The following is a 15,109-nucleotide window of genomic DNA, read 5'->3' as shown; positions in this document are numbered from 1 at the left end:
AGGAGTTTCGTTAGTAGGAAACTCCTATTATTAATAGTATCAGTTACTTAAGTCAGTTCAGGGCAGTAGAAATGAAATATAAATAAGATGATGAATACAAGGAGGGAACACAGTATTTGCTTTTCTTCTGAAAGGAAAGACAAATAAAGAAGAGCACATACACCAAACCTATCCCTGCTTTTCAACAAGAAGATGTTTTGCAGAGGACAGAGTAGGCTAGAAATACAGGAACTCAGATGTCTCAGATGTCACTGAAAGAGAAAATGATGACTAGATTTCCAGTAAGAAGAGTTTTCTGTCCCAAAGGTTATTCAGCATCCTGTCCTGAGCTGCAGGGATGAACAGACAAAACCACAGCCTCTTTCCTGGGCCAGGAGAATAAAGTGTGGGGGAGGGCTGATGAAAATCACTATTTGAAGGAAGAAAACCTCACAACAAACAGGAAAGACTCAATTTCCCAAAATGGCATAGGAAAGGGAGAACTGAAAGTGCTGTCTGATTGTCTCCCCACTTCTCAGGCCTCCTCTGTGACCTTCAATGTCCCCAGAGCCCTTCCCTTCCCTGCTCGAGGTAGATGCTGTGTCTCTGCCGTGTGAGTCACATCCTGATGGATCTGCAAGAACACATCCATGCCATCCAAGCAGGATGGGCTGCACCCCCGGGGCATCCAGCTGGGAACACTTCTGGCCAATGAGACACAGCTGGGGGCTGTTGACTGATGATTGTGACACAAGATTTTGTCTTGTTTCAGGTACCCTGCAATACACAGCAGATAAAATATCCAGTGTTGGTGGGCTATCAGCTCCCAAAGGGAGACCAGAAAACACGGTTAAAGATGACTCTATGACTTAGGTCAATACCCCAAAATTGTTTCACTTTGCAGAGACACCTGTGGAGTTACTGGATTGGGGAAACTAGATGTGAGGACCAGCAGGGACAACCAGTGACACAAGAGAAACCATGCCTGGTCCTGGCCTTTCTCCCAGGACATCCCCATATCATTACACTGCAAGCTCAGAGTGGTCAAATCCCCAGGTTCAGCCCCAATACAGGGAATAGGGAAGCACCACAAGGCTGTCAGCCTGCTGGAGGTTCATTTACACTGGAGGTTCATTTACACTGGAGGTTCATTTACACTGGTGTGCTGGGAAATAAAGCACTGCTGCCCAAACCAAGTGATGGGTACTTGCCATACTCTGCTTTCTGGTTGTGGTGAGGCAGAGGAGAACAGAAGGGGCTGAAAACAGACTTACAGCTGGTTAAAACACCTTTCTCCAGGCTGTGCAGACATACCAGCCCTGATTTAAGTGCTTGTCTCAGAGACACTCCATGCTTCTCACCAGAAGTTCATCCATTTACACTGCAGGTGCTGTAAAGAAAGAAACTGCAGCACAAGCCTGTTTCAGCATGGGACTCTGTTGTTGGGACAGGCAATTATCCAAGGAAGTATCCCAGTCTGAAGCAATGAAAATAGAGAGAGAGACCAGGTCTACCTGAAAGCCTATAGCTGCATGTCTGTGTGCACCAGCACACAGAACATTGTATTAGAGGTTCAAAAGCCACTGCATGTTTGATGCTGGATCCCCTCTCTAGTTTGCAGCTGCTAAGTCACATTACATGAAACTAAAGGTTTTTTTTAAAAGGTCAAACATTCATCAATGTGCTCCTTGGTACCATTGTGATTGTAGTAAAATTCCCATATCCATGAGTAGTTCAAGGCACAAGAACAGGGCATGGTTTGCTGTCATTCTTTGGGGAGTCCTATGAAGGCACCACAGCCAATAATCACATTTTCATGTCCCTAAGAAAGCAGTTCATACCCTCCTGGAGTCACTTTTCCTTTTCAGCATAACTTCACACAGGCACTGAGTCACGTTCCCTTTGCATACATGAGGTGAAACAATTCCTCTACCCACCTCCACCCCATTCCCACACCAGGGAGATGTCCATTAGAAAACTTTATTTCATTAAAGGATAATATGGACTTTGAACAAAGCTCCAGAGTTCTGCCTATTTTCCCTTTGTATAACAAATATTAAAATAACATTTGGAAATGTCATTGCAAAGCAAGGTCAGGACTTTTCCACCTCCAATATTTCAGTTTCCAACATCACATTTCTCCCAGTCCCAAATATGACCTGGGGGCAGCGACTGTCCCATAGGCCTAGAATCATGCAAGGTGTTTGTCATCCCAGAAATAACTCACACATCACAGGGGGATTGGCAGATGGGGAAACTCGTCACCAGGTGCTACAGTGCAAGGCTATGCTCTTGGAGAAGGAAATTGCTGGTGTTCTTCCTTACTAATGCCCCTTAGCAAAGCTCATTTGAAATGGCCTGACTTGTCCTGCCACTCCTGAGCTTATGAAATGGGAATAGGCTACAAAGTCAAGGCAGCCACCTGTTGAGCCTGAAAACATCTTTTGGAATAGCATTGCTGTCTACTTGTTGAAATCAGTTCCTAAAACAGGTTGCAACACCACAGCTTCTCTCTTGCTACAGTAAATGCTGATATTAGGGCAAACACATCCCCAAAAAGCACTCAGAATGTGCCAAATCAGAGCCCTTATGTTTCATTTATTAAGGGTGTGAGGTCACTCTGGTGTCTCATAGAAAAATGGAATCATTTAAGTTGTGAGGAACCTTTAAAGATCATGTAGTCCAAACCCCCCTGCAGAGAGCAGGGGCTGGATAATGTTGCTCAGAACCTCATCCTTCTGCACACTTGCCCTCACCATTGTACAAGCTTCTGTTAATGCCCACACAACCTGAATCCTTCCCCACATTGCCTCTGAGGAACCTCTGTAACATCAGCATGGTAAATACACAACAAATGCTGGTGGGAAGAAACACCCTCGAAGCAAACATCCTCTCACCACGGCATTCATGAGCTATCCTGAATTCAGGGTCTCAGTCTGGTAAGTTCTGAACTTGGCATGGATCAGCAAGCAAGATGGGGAAGGTGTTTCCTTGCACAGGTATAGGTAAGCACATGCCCTCCTCGTGTCAGCAGCAGCCTTGCAGGGTGCATTCACATGACACACGAGAAGAGCAGGTTCAGATTCTTCCTCACCCAGATGAAGTTTTGTCTGAGACTCCTGTGACACACAAGACAGCCCTGATTATAAAGTGGTAGGTCAGTCCAGGGAGGTGTTCACAACTCCTCTCACTGACCTGCCTCATCTTGTTTAAAAAGGTGGAAATAGAAATGTAATCAGGAAGTGAGTCACTCTACAACCTCTCCTAGGAGACCCAGGCTCCTAACACCACTCCTGAATATGATATACATTGTACAGGACACTGGCTCTCACCTTGGTACTCCCTAGTCTGCTCCACGTGGCCCTTTCTTGGGGTGTAATCATTGCTGGGTTGCAGCTATTTCTTTCATGCTCAAAAAGAAGAGATACAAACATGCAGGTTTGCAGCCAGCTGGTGAGTGAGTAGGTAAACTCTCCCCGGTGGGGAACCACAGCCTAACATCCCAAAAATGGGTGCCTCTCCCCTGACACCCAGAGAAAGGCCCTAAATTTCTCCCCACCCTTTGAGGCAGATCAGATCACATCTTTTATTTTCTTGCATACACAGAGAATGCAACTGCCTAATTCGGTGTGGTGAGTCCTACCAGATAGCAAAACACCCACAAATTAGGCATCATGATTGTGATGCCTCCTTTGTGAGTCCCTCCTACAGAGGGTGAGAGATGATTCCGCTTCAGCAAGCTACAGAACAGGCTCCAAAACTGGAACAGTTGTCAGAAGGCATATTGTACACAGATCCTCCTACCAGCTCCTACAAGAAAAGATTACCTTCTTTCAGCTAGAACAAAGAGCTATTAAGTGAGACAATGGGCCTAGCAGCATTGGTGAACCATCTGTCATCAAGCGTTAGACATTAGCAATGTCTTTTTTAAGCCAAGCCAATAGAAGCCCCAGCCACCCCTACAATGGCATAAAAGCACAGATAAAAAGTGTCAGCCCAACTTCTCCGTGTTTTAACTCCTTCCACTCGGTCTGTTCTGTTACTGCTGCTTCCTGTAGCAGCCCCAGTGCGTGCAGGACCACACAGATTTCTCACAATAACCACATTTCACACAAGTGGGCTGCTCTGGGGTGCAGCCTGACTTGTTTTGAGGGCTGGCAACCAGGAGACTGATACAAGACACTTTCCCTTCTAGACACAAATCTCCTAACCCCAAGGGACAGCTATCCCAAACACCTCTAATTGTGCTCCAGAGCCCAAATGCCAAAGAGGGTCTGAGTCCCTGTGCACAACTCTGATAGGTGATTAGCAGCCAAGTGTAGGATAGGAGGTGAAACATGAGATTTAGACTGAGGAGAGCAGGCTGGCCCTATGTATGGGAACAATCAGGCTCCTCTGCCCAACCTAAGCATCCCACTCAGTCAAAAATCCTGCTCTGTTCTGTGTTGTACAGAACAATCTGAGCCAGACATGTATAAAGAGCTGGAGAGCTACCTGGCTGTGCAGATTAAGCTCTGTAGCTTAAGCAGGAGTTGTCCTGTATCTGCCTTACTTACACCTTTCAGTTTCCAGCCCAAAAGCCTGACCTTAAAGCTTTACTAAGTAAATATTTTCTCTCCTTGACTACTAAAACTAGTATTTAAAAGCTATTGCAGTGCTGGGAGGGGGCTGAGTTTGAGTGAAATACTGGACATTTAAGGAGTTTTATTTTTTCTAGAAGTAAGGAATCCACATAAAGCAACACATTTGCCTGAAAGAAATACAGCTCAAACCCAGTTTAACCAGAGACTGGGGAAATTCTCCTTCATGGAGGGATGAAAACAACCAAATGTCAAATTTTAGGACAGGTTTTCAGATTTAAAGGAGCATTTCCTCCCCACAAACCACGAACAGTCAAGAACAGCAGGCAAAGGTCTGCAGCTGGAGTGAGAGAACAAACTTGGCCTGACTGGACAATGCCTTGCCTTCACCCAGATCATGTGAAATCTTTGGTGGTCATGGATCAGAGGGGACCCTGTCACTGCTCATCAGCCCAGCTGCTGATTTTTTGTTGCACTTTCAGCTGGGGACCCAGGAAAAACATGAGATTTGACTTTTCAGTGGTTGGTCCTCCAGGGCCTGGGCATGCAGAGCCACCTTGCCTGTCTCACAGGTGACTTGGTCATGGCCAAGCATTCCACCTGGCTAAATCAGGAAACAGCTTCCATGCAGATGGAAACCAGCAAATCTCACTGGGGAGGTAGTGACTGAGAGAAGCCAGGTGAAGTGGGAAGTGAAACAGACTAGCCATGGTTTGTACTCACTATTTGAAAGCCTCAGAGAGGGTACACGTGTTTGGGTACTGCATGCAGGAGAGAAGCACTGGTGTTTCTGAGCACCTCCATCCTGAGCTGAGCAGCAGCCAACAGGCTTGAGGTGTGTTAAGGCCAAGAGGCCACAGGTTCATAGGAAAGCAGGATTCAAGGGGTGTCACTCCAGCTTCTCCCACTCTATGGAAACATAAATTCAAAGACAAATACAGAAGAGGGACAAAACTGGAATTTGAGCCACGGGGAAAGTTATTGGTCAGCATCACATGGCAAGAACAGAAATGGTATGGAACAGAGACTTTGAGGTCTTCAGCCCTTTCACTGCATGACTAAACTGCACAATGTGACTGGCATGGAGACTGAGTGGATCTGAGGGTGGCAGGTTCAGCACTACATGTGCTAAACAGATCACAGGGGTCTTGCATGACCTGCCCTGGTCGCTGTGAAGTGGCACCATTTTCATGGTGACTGGAAACACCAGTGAAGAAGGCACATTGCTCCATAAATTTTTCCAGTGGCTGGTCTTTTATAAAGCTCCTCCTATGTCTTTCCAACTGGGGTTGTGAAAAGCATTCAACAATGGCCTCTTTCTGCAGCAAAATAAGTTAATAGGAACATTTACAACTGTTTTCAGTGAACACCTTACAAAAGTCAACAAGAAACTGCAATTTTAGTGTGTCAAAGGAGCCAGAATATCCTGTCCCAACATGCCCATCTTTTACCCAATAAAATCCACAATTGGTGTGACAAGCTGTAATAGACAAACAGCTGTGCTCTGTCATTCTTCTGTGTGAAAACACCTTTAGCCCTTTACTTTATCAGGCCTAAAGTCATTTCTTTGGCAATAAGATCAACAGAAACCTCTGCATTTTTCTTCCAACAGTTAAATTATTTATGAGCTTTGAAAATAATCCCACTTTGTCTTCTAACCCTAGTTTTGCATATATACATGTCGACCCCTGTGAATTCTTCAGCTAAAATATGCATTCATTACAAAAGCATTTCAGGGTATTTTTTTCTTTCCTCTTTATCTACTTGTTTGAATATGTTGTAAACTTGATTAATGTTGCCTTCTAATCTCTTTCTTTCTAGAGAGAACACCTGGAGCTCTTTTAACCTGCCTCAAATAAAAAATAAAACCCAAGAGACAAACAACCCAAGTGGCAATGTCACACTTCCACAACCCTTTCCTTTCCCTGGCCGTGCATTTCTCCTCATCTAAGAGGGTGGACACATGGGCAAAACTTGTGTCAATGAACCTACAGGGCCATGGTTTTCTTCTAAAGGCCCCTTCCTTATGCTCCTAGTAACCTGCTTAGTTTCATGCCTCTCTCAGACTGGAATAGTTTGGGGAGATTTATGACAGCAATTCTTCTGGTTCCTTTCACAATGTGTTTTCCGCTATTCTCATCTATCGCTCTGCCAACATGCATCATTTATTTAATACCAGTCACTAGACACATTAAGCTGCCTTTTTTTTTTTTTTTTTTTTTTTTTCCTTTTTTGTTGAGGACATTCCCCCCCATACCTGGAGAAATCATGCAGGTAAATAACATCTGAGCCAGCAGTCTTGGACCTGCCTTTTCTGCCTCCATCCAAAGCTTTCCAGGGGTATCAATCATCCCCGAACTAGGATTCTTCTCATTTTAATTATGCTAATATCGCCATAATTTCATTCTCGTTAACAGCAATTGAGTTTCAGTCTCTGCAGATGGTGAAGCTGGACAGTTACCAAGCCACATGCCATCTTGAGAGGAGGTTATGGACCAGTGCTTAGCCTGTGGCAGTGCTGCTCAGCACCATTTCTGGGTTGCATCACTTCACTTTACCCATTTGTGAAATGGCATATGCCTTTGCCTCACACTGATTTTGAGAATTACAAAGGACACTTTTAAAAATAGAGAGTCCAGTGCCCAGCAAGCTCATTCTTGTTACAATGCAACCCTGCCTGCTTTGACAATTTCAGGTGAAAGCCAGAGAGGAATAAATTTAAAGTGGCTACAAAGAGGACAGACACTCTTCACAAGGAGCCTCAGGAGAAAACAAAGGAGAACCAGTACAGGTTGTACCAGGGGAAGTTTGTTCTCAACCTAGGCAAGACATCTTTTACAGTGAAAACTTTCAATCACTGGAACAATCTCCACAGGGATGAGGTAGAGTCTCCACCACTGGCGGTTTTCAACCTGCCATTGTATTGCACTGGGTGCAAGATCATCTCATCTAGGCTCCCTTTCCCATGAAAATTTGGACCACATGAACTTTCTAGGTCTCTTCCAACACGGGATGTTTCATGATTCTGTGGTCCTGTGGTTGTTGTAGGTGTGCACAGATGTGTATGTTACCACGATAGACACCAGGCCTCTGAACCTCCCCAGGAGAGCAGCTGTAGCCCCCAAATCATGGCAGTGCTGATGGGAAGGAAGGACCTCTGTGGTTTTCTCATCCAGCTTCCTCCTGAAATCAGGTTGGGCCTGCTGGGTATGTCCCTTGTTTTTCTCACAAAATAAAGTTTTTAAAGGCTACACAGATAAATTTGTATCATTCCTAGGCTGTGGGACTGGCACCCAAAGCAGCCCCTCTCCTCACCACTGTCCAGCCTGGTAGATGGACCAGAGTTTGCTGCACCTCCTTTTGGGACCTGGTTTCTCTTCAAGGGAAAGCAGTGTGGGTAGAGTGAGTGGTGAGCACAAAAGCAGTCACCCAGAGAAATACTGGGGTATGCAGAGGGACCAGGACCTCAGGGCACATTATAGGGAGCTATTCTGCCCCACACAGCAGCTCCAGTTCCACCCAGTGGAGAACAGGTTTCCCAGATGTACCCTGGATAATCCACTGTGGGAAATGGAAAAACAGAAACTTCCACAGATGTTGAAGGGTTGTCCTCACCAGGCTGGGTCCACCTGTGCCATCTGTGAGCTACTCACACGTTCCAGGCACAACCCTCAGCTCTAAGCTCAGGGAACTCCCACTGCTCCCTAGCTGACAGGCAGAGGAAACTTCAACTTGAACCTGCCTACAAGTCAGAGATCAATACAGCATAAACCAAGCTGCACCAGTTCTGCAGGAAAGGCCTGACACTGTGACTGAAAGTGTGATGAATGATTTTTGCATCCATTTGATGTTTGGGTTGTTGGGGTTTTTAATCCAAGTAGATATCCTGGTAAGGCAAATTACCAGAATGCAAACTGTGATGCACTATTGCAGCTTTCTGGTCTGAAGACCATATTAAAATCTCTTCAGGAGGTGATATCTGACCAGTTCTTATGCAACTGTTGCCTCCTCCTACTCCATTGACAGCTGACCTCCCTGGTAATCAAAGTAAGACACAGATGGCAGCTGCACAGCTGAGGTAAACATGAAATGGTCTCTGTGACAACCCAGAAGAGTCATTGTTTTCCCATCCCTAAATCAGATGGCAATCTAGGATCCCAGCCAGACCTATCTTCCCCCAAGCATTAAAAGCACACAAGGAAGGAAGAGACACCATAGTCAAAAGGGTGAGAAACAGTTTCAGTAAGATTTTGTACTGCAGTAGGTCTTCAGATACTTTTAGGATACACTTTTAATCCATGGCAAGGACTTTGATTTTCTTTAATTATTTCATATGTTGGTGGGGGATTAATTAAAACATGAGAGAAAGTCACATTTTAAGGGCAAAAGGTTTTGAATTCTGCTTGCTGATCAGGATGACAACAGTATTTATGCTGATGGCCAAAAAGGGCATTTCTGACTCCAATTCCATTTCCAGAAAACATTAACTTTACCTCACGGTGCATTATTTGAATCGGTGCACGTCGCCAGGGGTTGAATAAGACAGTTTCTCCACACTCCACGACGGACTACCGACACTTACTAAATTATGCTGTTAAATACTGTAGTATGGCTATAAAATACAATGAAGGCCCATGGAAAGATGCCAGCCCCTTTCTGAGAGAGAGAGAGCACTTTTTGGAACCCTGCCTGTGGCCCGTAATTTTCACTTCCTCCTACTACAATCTGAAGTGACATGAAAGGACTTGTAAAGTCAAGTCCAGGAGGCTGGTGGGGATTTGAAGGAGTAAAGATAAAGTTAGAACAGCAATGGTAGCATTTGACCTACTTGAACTTTGCCAGGAAAGATGGAAGGAGCCAAGTCTCCCACACATCTCAACAGCAGACCACAGAGAGGGGGGGGAGAAAAAAAATCCAGCCTGAAAAAACTACATTTTTCAGCCCAGATGGGGCCAAAATATTGAAAACATATAAACATTTAATGGAGAAAACTGTTCAATCAAAAGCAGCAAAGCTTGACAAAAAAGTTTCTAGCTAGCAAGATATTTCAGTATTTCATGGGAAATGGCACTTGGTGAAGGAAAAGAACCAATGGCACAGGATGGGAGGATGGAAAAACTGCTTACACAAACTGAGTCTTGTCAGGTACTGCAGCAATTCACATGGACCTTGACATGTACAACCAATAATGAAGTCTTTTAAGTCCAGCAAGCTGAAAATTAAATGCTTTTTCTTACTAGCGATTACAAAAGAGTTGAAGGATAGAGAAGGAGTCAGGATAGGCCTCTGTGAAAAATATTTCAGCAGGAAAGATTTGTCCTTCTCCAATGGTCATAATCTGTCTTGTCACACTCTCTGTGTGCCTAAAACCCATCACTGCTGGAACACAGACAAAATGGTGTTGCCCACAAAGCTTAAAATCAGGCTGAGGAATAACAACAAAAACAAAACCAATTCATGACAACTATTCATGTCAGCTCAGTGACAGAGCCTGACGGACAAAATACACAACATTCTGCCCTCCTGTTTGCTACCACAGTTCTACACAGGCTGGCTAGCTCATCAGAGGAAGGCTGAACATAAAACTGAGATGGAGATGGGCTAGCAGAATTCCACAGAAATTTTTGTCTTTTATGTTGACACATACCTTCATCTATTTCTTATACCCACAGATCTACAAAGTTACACACAAATGCAGCCAACCACTCAGCTTGAAATGTGTGCCCTCAGTTGTCTTGCATGCAAGCTTTCATCAGGTAGTCAAAACTGGAGAGAAGAAGAATTTTCTTAGCAACATTTTCAAATTTTCCTTGAACAGAGACAACTTGGATTTACTCAAAACACCCCATTAATCATTTTCTGGGCTGGGTGTTCACTGGAGGTGATTCTTTGTTTGTGTCTCTGGAACAGACCAAGCTTGAGGCATGACTTCCAAATGCATTAAAAATTCAGGACAGCTCTGGTGGCTGCAGAAAACCTTCACATGGTTCCTAGGGATAACACTGTCAGCAAAGCTCAGAGCTACCTTATTCCACACATCCTACTTCCTAAAACCCTGTCCAGCCCAGGCACACATGGACAGTGATTGCCAGAAGTATTTCTTAGGGGAAGGATTTGAAAGGAGCTGTTAAGCCCAGTGATACAGGGCAGCCTGGAGAGCTCCTGCCCAGCCCCTCCTGCTACTAGGACAGAGGGAAACAGCACTAGAAAGTGTTTTGCTAAATGTCAGGATGCCTGACATCACCACAGAACATGCACAGACCACACTGGGGAGCACCACCACCTTCCAGAGTGCAGGTTCCAATGAGTGGACCTGAAATGCAGGAAACAGCATTAAGGAAGATGTTCCTTATCCTTGTCACCCAAAATAAAGTTTATGTCAAAGAAAATTCCCTGTGCCAGCAGCATAGGAGTTCGCTTTCCTCACCCCCACCCCTTAGCCTTTTTCTAATCTCCACTGCACTTTTGGAGGAAAATTCTCAGTGCAGTTGGTCACAGCAGTTCAGCTGGGGACAGGGATGAGTATCAGGAGTGGAACAAAATACACAGAAGGGTCCCTTTCACATTTTCAGAGACACACACTGTATTTTCCCCTTTCCCTCGGGCTCTGTCACTTCACTTTCAACTCCCACAAGTAGTGCTTGGAGAGCAAAGAAAGTGGGGGAGAGGTGTGAGAAAGCTGAGCCATCTGCCTGGAGGAGAACAGGGATTCAGGCTCTGGCAGATGAGCTCTGCAAACACTGCCACAGACTCCTCAGGTCCTGCCACGTGCTCCTGCATCCTCAGCCCCTGTCATGAGCACCCTCACTCATCAGGGGGGATGGAGGGGAGTCTGGAATGCAGACCAAGGAGAATTGATGAGATGCTAGACTTCCAGAGACAGGCAGAGGTTCCCCCCTCTGCTGCAGGAATGAAGGGCTGGTAATAAACTGTGGGGATAAATGGCAGCAGCTTCCCTCACTGCTTCTGTCTACTCCCTGAGCAGGTGCTGGACCATGGCAGCGAGGGCAGAGGGAGGGATTTAGTGAACAGCCATGGCCTCTGTGACAGCAGGCATCAAAAACACTCCCCTACACCAGCTGTCTTCAGACAGGACTGGTCTTGGTCCATGGTTCCCCTGGCTGTAAGATGTCCTTTTGTTTCTCTGCCTCATACTTCCCAACATGACAAATTCTTTTTCAAGCAAAAATTTTTCTTCCTCCTTCTTCCCCCCATTATAAATATATGAGAGAAAAAAAAAACAAAACCAACAACAACTAACTGACCAGCTCTTGACATAAATCCTTTTGGCTCAAGTTTTTTGATAAATACTAGTGTTTCTTTATCCTTCACATTTCACTCTTCTCCACAAACTCTGAGCAAGAGTTCCTGGCAAAGCTCGGCTCTTGAGTCTTCTCCATGAAGCACCTTGGGAGAAGTTACTGTGTTGAAGCTGGGCAGGGGAACTCTTCCTCTGCCTGTGGAGAGTGGACAAGACATGGAATAGGCACGTGCAGCACGGTCTGTCTGCAGATATTCTGTTTTATCTCATTGCAGGCATCACTTCTGTCATTGTTATAGTGGAAATGGACCCATCTAGCTGCCAATACCAACATCTGGGCCTGAGATCATCACTGTTTGGGTCAGCAGAGCTCTAGTCATCAGACCTGACTGCATCATCAGATTGCATGCACAAAACCTGTGACGAAGACCAGCACCGAGGCCCAAACCCCAAACCTTCGCTTCCTCCTTGAGTGCTGCAGCCACAAGTCTGCTCCTTTCTGCTCTTCTTGGCTGCAGACTGAGATGCAACATTGAACTGTCCACCTGAGCTGACCCTTTCTCAGAGGACTGGACACCAAGGTGTGTGAAGCTGCATCCAAGGGCTTCCCTCCACATGCCAGCGCTGGCAGAAAAGCAGAGGGGAGTCAGAACACACAAGCATACCGAGAGGAAAGGAGCTCCTTGCTGCTGGCATTGGGGGCTTGACAGACTTGCTCAGAGTCCAAGTGGATCCAGCCAAGAGTTTTGGATCCCCTACTGAAGTTCAGACCAGGCTGACAGACCTCACCCTCACAGAAGAAGGAAGCAAGGGGATAATTTTGCTGGATCTCACCTGTATCTAAGTCCTAGGCAGTGAATGAAGGAAACATCTAAATTCCTGTCCAGCAGTGGGGAGGAACAGCCACTTTTCAAGGCTTCAGAGAGACAGCTTCTACTGAAACTATCAGATAGGGTCTTAAACCTCCCCCCCTCCACCTCAGATGGCTGGCTAGCAAATGCCACTGCCCCCACCAGGGCACCAGCTACTTAAAATATAGTTGCAAGTCTGGTGCCTAAGCCAGGCACACCTGCTAATGTTCAACTTTTGTATTTTAACCTCAAGAGAAGCTCTTGTTATGGTGAAATATATGGGGCAGCAGACCATGGCAGCAGAGCTAAAGCCCATAGATCATGGAGTTAAATATTCTACTGTGGGCTGAAAGTGAGAGCACACAGTTTCAGCCCATGTGTTGGTTGAAGTTATGAGCACGCGAGAAAAGGGGATTTATAATGAGAATGGCAATTCAACCTCAATTATAGTGCACGACTGTCTGCACACTATAAACTGAAGGTTTAATAATGAGGCAAGAAGGCTGAAGGAGAGAATTTCATTGTGTCTGTTTCAGCCTGGAATTCTTACTAAATTCATCAGATTACTTGAGTTCTCCTGACAACTGTAGCAGTATAACTAATTTTAAAGGGGTTTATCGTATATTCAGACTGCAACAGAAGATACAGGCAGAGAAAACCCCATAGCAAAAGAGAACTCCGGATTGAGGACTATAATGTATATGAGATTTGAAAGAAGTAAGTGCTAAAAGATGTAGACAGCAGTTTTTCAGGGTCCTTAACCTTGATGAATAAATGAATAAAATCCCTTAAAAAATTGCAGTGTTTCTTTCAAGTGGTTTCCAGCATGTTAATGATCAAGAGAAGCTGAGAAAATTGCTGGGAAAGGAGATGACTTTCCTCAATATGCTTTTACCACAGAGACTATGAGACAGACATGAATTGTAAGCAAATAATACGCAAAATATGACAGAGGGATGAGAACAGAGGCTCTTTATCTGCCCATAATGCATTTGCATACAGATGTGTTGACTGCAATACTTTGTGATGCTGCCAAATCAAAGCTTTAATGGAGACTTGGAGCCTTATAGTTCTTCCACATCCAGGTACTTAGACAGGACTCCCCTGTATTGTGTTTACCTTACTGCACACCAAAAGAAAGAAAAGTACCTAATTTGAAAAGGGACACAGAGGATACACAAAAGGCTTTATCCACCACCATAAGCATCCTGCTCACAGTGTGCAACACCCCTCCAGCTAATAATGAATGACAAAGGGGCCTGAATAGCCCACCCCTCCAATTTCTATCACCAAGATCTCCTAAGTATTGCAGAAAAATGTATAGACACACCAGCAGAATGCACTCCAGAAAAGGGGCATCTCCCCACCTTCTGCTACAGAGGAAGGCAATGTCTTGGTGTCCTGGCATGGCTTTGTCCAAGGGAAGTGGAGGAAGGTGCAACTGAGGGAGGGAGCATCAGGCCCTGATGGGCAACTTGTCTGCTAAAAAATATCCCAGATTTAAAAAGCCATAAAATGGTAAAGGAGAAAGGGGTGCTGAAGGCTAAAATTTTGAAGGCATCTCTAGCAAGGTTTTCACCCCTCAGTTTTACTGTCTGACAGTGCTTGAAGACAATGCTCTTGCCTCTCCCTGTCTTTGAACTCTCCCCAGCACCAACATCACCCACACACCCCTCTTCTCTCCTGGCCCCACCAACCTCCAGGTAATAATGTAGCTGATTAGATCTTTCATCATTTTTATTGTTATCCACCCGCAGATTAATAAAACAGCGCTCCGGCTGTTTCTGGCTGACCACATTCCCTAATTTATCATAAAGGCTTAGCCTGAAACACTTCTGTCTGACATGTGGGGGGAGCTGCAGCCCCTCCCAGCTGAGCACAGCTGCAGGAGCGCTGTGGTCCGCAGCGATGCCCGTATTCTCACCTCACAGAGCAGAAGTTAACGCGCTGCAGCTGAGCTGCTAAAGCAAAATTACCAGAGATTGGTACCAGAGTCACAGAGGTGGAAAAATGGGGAGTTAACTCCAGCTCACTGGAGCACACTGCTTCATATCTGTGCTGTCTCTTAATATGAGGGAATATGCTCTTAAAGCACTCCAAATTTTCTGTTTAAAGACAGTAATTGCAAGGGTGACTTAACATGGCCTCAGGGACTATCCTGTAAGAATTGGAAGACTTGATCCCTTAAAAGTCAAGCTGGAGGAATCATGAAACTCTCACTGGAGTTCCCACACATGCCCATCTTCTTTTCCCCTCCCCTCCTATCCTCTGCCATAACCCTTCCCTTTGCCTACCTCCTTTACAGGGTACTGTTTTAAACTGAGAAGAAATGCAAAACTCAAATGTCTTGCAGTCCAGAGGAGGATTTGAATGCACAACCCCCCCCCCAAAATCACACAGAGCTCTATTAAACGAATGGCTTTATTCATTTAATTGGG

At 45.3% G+C, this 15,109-nt stretch overlaps 1 protein-coding gene across 1 annotated transcript in view; it reads left to right on the top strand.

Moving 5' to 3' along the window:
• The window catches only part of CELF4 (CUGBP Elav-like family member 4), a 709,508-nt gene extending 696,080 nt beyond the window's left edge, over positions 1 to 13,428 (top strand). Inside the window, exon 14 of the mRNA XM_023944018.2 lies at positions 12,096 to 13,428. The gene's annotated coding sequence lies outside the window, so the exon portion shown is untranslated. The remainder of the gene's footprint in view (positions 1 to 12,095) is intronic.
• The last annotated feature ends 1,681 nt before the right edge of the window (positions 13,429 to 15,109 follow it).

The sequence above is a fragment of the Cyanistes caeruleus genome, chromosome Z, assembly GCF_971803275.1.
Source record: "Cyanistes caeruleus chromosome Z, bCyaCae1.hap1.1, whole genome shotgun sequence".
NCBI classification, from domain to species: Eukaryota; Metazoa; Chordata; class Aves; order Passeriformes; family Paridae; genus Cyanistes; species Cyanistes caeruleus.
The sequence above is the reverse complement of the archived record's forward strand: the minus strand, read 5'-3'. Positions and strand labels throughout refer to the sequence as shown.